Raw genomic sequence first — 4,824 nt, forward strand, 5'->3', positions numbered from 1 at the left:
GGGAGGGGGGGGGGGGCTGATGGAAAGTGTTGTGGCATGCGATACATTGTTGAGTAGCTTTCTCCAGGCTTATAGAATGTCATTTAAAATCTGCCAGTTAAGACAGCCGGGAGGCAGATATCCAAAGTGGTTCACACTGTACCCACTGTCGTCCTGTAATAGCCATGCACTACACAACAAACAGTTTTAACTTGACACATTTTTACGCACACAGGGTGGAGTTAAGCGTCAGTCACGTTTGCACAGATGTCACAAGGTAATGCGTGCATTACAATTACATAGACCCAATTACATCTTAAAGGGTAGAGCGGGAGGCGGGAGCGAGGGCATTCAAGTTTTACCGCGCGGTGATGAAATGCCAAGGTACTGGAATGGAGTCATCCTAGCAACCAGCGACTGGGTAATGGGTCGTCCAAAAACACACAACAATAGGAGCTAAAATACAACTCTGAAAAATAATTTATTGCTTTTTATATAGTTTTTTTCTTTCATTTATATTATTATCATTGTATTATTAATCATCTTGTAATTATTGTGAATAATATTAGTAGTGTTATATATATATATATATATTTATATATTATATATATATATATTGTACATCAAATACCAGATCTTTAAAAAATTCAGGAAAAGGAAACTGTAAACTTTTGTTTGGCATTCACATAATAAAGCATGAGTGGAGCGATGACAACAAGTGTTTACAGTGGTATAACAAAATTCCTGCAAAATCATTTTATTGCTTCATGTTCTGCTTCTGTGTGAGAAAAAAAAAAAAACAGCGGGCTGTAGATGTGACCATTGGTGGAGACCAGAAATCACTAAAATGATGAGGGTCTGACTGCTGGAGTGATTAGCTGAATGTTCTGATTGTTTTGGAAAGGCATAGAAGGTAATATTATCCCCACCAAACCATTATTGTACACCCTGTCTAGTGATTGTAAGTTAAATAACACAAATCATAGGACAACAAATACACTAAATACATTTTTGTGAGGTACGCCATGTTAAATGGAGCCCATAAATATTATTGATTCAAATATTAAAATAAATAGATAAATATGTGTATGCACTGATTTAAAAGATTTGAATGCAGAATTCGCTTTCACTGAAGGTAATCAAAAGGAGAACCATACAAAGCAATGCAAGTATATATATACGCTGTGTGCGTGTATATATATACACACACACATACATATATATATATATATGTATATAATATATATGTATATATTGATTTGCTTCAGAAATAATTAATAAAAAATGGGGGTACCTTTTTTACAATCATGGAAAACATGTAAAAAATGCATTTTACACTTGTTTTATAAGCAAAAACACTGATTGAGAAACTTTATAAACAGAGAAAACTATACATGGTTGACTTTTTTTTCCCCAACAAAATAAATTAAAAAAGGACATTTGTTCACATGCTCCCTCAAAATGAGCAGTCGGACATATCTTTTTTTTTCTTTTTTACAATCATATCATGTCTTCTAAACATCATGTAGGTGTACAATATGTTTTACAGTATTGTAATTACCACAGATCGACATTCTGAATTAAGAAATTGGTCTCCTCATTTTAAAAAAAGGCTGCGTTTTACAGTGCATAGCTGTAACAAATAAAGAACTTTATCCGATATGTACATAAAATAAAAATATTCCTTTTTATAATATTTGTAAATACATGGCTACATTTCTTCTTTAAATGTAGACAACAATGTTACCTTGAGAATTTTACCTCGAAGATACAATTCCCCATACTCTTGTTTGTAACACTATCCAAACACCAGATTTAAAAATGAACAAAAATCAACAGCGAAAGAAAAAACAATCTGCCTGAACAAGCTGCATGTTTTTACCCTCAAAGGATTGTGGGCCTTGTAGTGCTTGGAGAAAAAAAATCATGAAAGTTTTTTTCTTCTTCCTTCACTGATGGTTGTACAGCAGTAGAGTGCACCAAACACGTGCATCAGGTTCTGAGGGTTCACTGGCTTTCCCAGAATGCAATGTCTCTTCCCAGCTCTTCAGCAGCTATGTTCATGTAAACTTTATTTTTGATATATTCATTTATATTGATATAGGTCTATAGACTTAATCTTATATACTCTATGACATAGAGCGTAAAACTTCTGGTAGTCTCGTCCTCAGAGGAGCGAGAAACAACAGTGAGGTATCAGAAGTCCCTCTGGTGACAAGACAGCAGGTGCCGCTGAACCGGTTACCTTCTCAGGCTGCGCTGGGCCTCCCTCAGCAAGCTGTCAAAATCCATGGAGTCGTACTTGCTTTTCGTGGAGGCGGGATCAAAGTCGTCCGAATGGGAGTCTGAAAGCGGCAAGTAGCATTGTGGTCAGTGCGGAGCGGGGGCAGCGCTGCTCCGAACGTGCACTTGAAACATTTTTTAAAATGTCATTTGATGGACTTGATAAAAGTGAAGGACAATGCACAGCCTAGTGTGTGCCCACCACCGCCCATAACGGCATGTTTACACGGCAACGCTTTTATACCAGAACCAAATCATTTATATGGTGCTGGAAAGAAAACACCACAGAGGCCCCCCCCGAGATCAGAGAGCTGTCCTTCTGTCTGTCCATTCCTCACATGTCCTATTTCTCCTGATCAACCCGATAATACATTGAGTACCTTATCTCTGCCAACAGACAGCTTCAAAAATGGGGGCCCCCAAAGGGCCCAGCAGCACACTCGGAGAGCTTTGAGAAATGGGAATGACCATGGCAGCAGGAAGGCGCCAGTCGCGATCTAATGCAATGGCCGAGGGCTGGATTATGTCACATTGCGCACCTTGAGGGATGAAAAACACCTCCGCGCTCTACTTAAAACTAATGGACAGTGTCTCAGAACACACAGGAAGGATGCGAGAGCCGACAAGACTGAGAGGACGGGGAAAGGTTTGGATACCGCGCTATAATAAGATCCTCCTTCCTCTCAATCTCTTTATCCTGTGCTATCAGTATGGCGACAACCAAAATAGCCTGTTCCTGACAAAGAGGCAGTCGAATGAAGGCCTTTCCATTTCAGTAGACTGATTAGTCAATCTCAGCATAATGTCTTTGCTGAAGGCTCTAGGATTAGCAACTGTTTCTCTACGTGTCAACTCCCCATCATGCCCTCTCTTTAAAAGCTGATAGCTTCGAGCATGTCCTTTGAAAATGTATAGCAAGCGCCCTCATTTGTTGAGGAAAGTGCTCTGTTTCTCCCACTGACCCTCCTGCAGCACTGCCTTATACGTTACTGACCTCCCGGTTTTGCCAGTAAAGAAACATCGGGAGCAAAGTGGCTGCAAATGCACCAGTCAATACCTATTCTTGACGTGATGGTGGAGATGATCTTTTGTGCGTGTGCGTCTCTTGACATAATGGGGCATCTCTTGCAAATTTCACTGTGGCTGCTCGATTATCGCAACCATTATGATTGTGCAACTGACAGAGGAGCGGAAAGTACTTTCCTATTATGTGGGTCAACACAAGAAAGGAACATTGATTTCATCCATTTGAGCACAGCTTTCTGACTGAGATTCATATATAAATCTCATCAATGCACCAGCTATGTTCATACTTGGGCAACATACGGCCATGTTTGCTCAAAGTAATCATCACAGAGGCTCTGTGAATTCTGCAGTCTGCCATGGCACTCCGACTCCCTACAAAAGTGTGCATAAACTGGTACGCCCCTCCCCCTAAGTAAAATGGCCGGCCCCTACCTGCTACACCAAGCCTCTGCTCCTTTCAGCGCTGTAACAGCTGGCAACAGATGGAACCTCCCTATAGAGAAGGGAGGGGTTGCTTGGAGTTAACCTTGCTCCCACCTTCCTCTTCCTCGCCTCATCTCTTTTCTTGTCTTTCTCCCAACACGCCTTTCTCCCTGTAATGTCATCCCTACTCCTCCTACTGTTTGCCATTCTCTTAAACTGCCCCCCCCCCCCCCCACACACACACACACATACATATATATACAGCTATATCTGTATACATACAATGGCAGAGGAAAACCCATCTGCACCCATGCTTTTAAGTGCTACCTCTCTTGCATTTTATATCACCGAGCTAGAAAGAAGCATCTCAAGTCAACATGAGTAATGGAGTCTGCCTGGTTTTCTTCATGATACTTCATCTACCAACAGGGAGGAAATATATAGCTTTATTCTTGGTATGTTTCCAGAGTGACCTCTGAACTTGTTGTTTTTTCTCCCTTAGAGCCACGAATGCCTGGTGGACACATTCAGCACTGTAGGAATTGTTACCAGCACAGAAATAAGTCTCTTCGGATCTGGAAGCATCGCACTGAGCATTTTTTTTGAGGTCTTCTCCCCTCCCGGCCCCCCCCCCCCCCCCCCCGACACTTTCTCTTGACACTCCTCCCAGCTACGGAAATATACTGCATGCCTGCAGGGCACAGATGCAGAGAACAACAAAAGCTGCACTTACCCAAGTCGGTGTAATGTGATTTGCAGAACTGCGTCCGCCCGCCGAAGCACAGCTCAAACTGCGGCTCGTTTGACCTGCGTAAGGTGTGCCCGTTCTCAAGGGCGGCGAAGGCCGTCACAAGGTGTAGCGGTACGTGATGAAGCCAAAATTGTCCTGGTCGAGAATAGGAAAACGACACGTCAGAGCGGCGCGGTGGGGCAACCATTCGTTAAACAGGGGGGGGGGGGGGGGGGGGGGGGGGGGGGGCGCGACCGGTCTTAGATGACGATCGCGCTATTTATATGCAACAGAGAATCAATAAAAGTGTATCTTTGGGGCTCCGTAGGCTAAGAGCTAGGTGGGACTGCAAAAGCCCTGTCTCTGTCTTACACTTGCCTTTG

The 4,824-nt window shown here is 42.5% G+C and overlaps 1 long non-coding RNA gene across 1 annotated transcript; it reads right to left on the bottom strand.

The window, feature by feature from the left end:
• Positions 1–436: 436 nt before the first annotated feature.
• LOC134126976 (uncharacterized) lies at positions 437–4,556 on the bottom strand. The gene is made up of 2 exons (XR_009955909.1): positions 4,445–4,556; positions 437–2,324 (listed from the first exon to the last, which is right to left on the bottom strand). It is a non-coding gene; the product is annotated as an uncharacterized LOC134126976 (long non-coding RNA).
• Positions 4,557–4,824: the final 268 nt, after the last annotated feature.

This window comes from Pungitius pungitius, chromosome 1 (assembly GCF_949316345.1).
Source record: "Pungitius pungitius chromosome 1, fPunPun2.1, whole genome shotgun sequence".
NCBI classification, from domain to species: domain Eukaryota; kingdom Metazoa; phylum Chordata; class Actinopteri; order Perciformes; family Gasterosteidae; genus Pungitius; species Pungitius pungitius.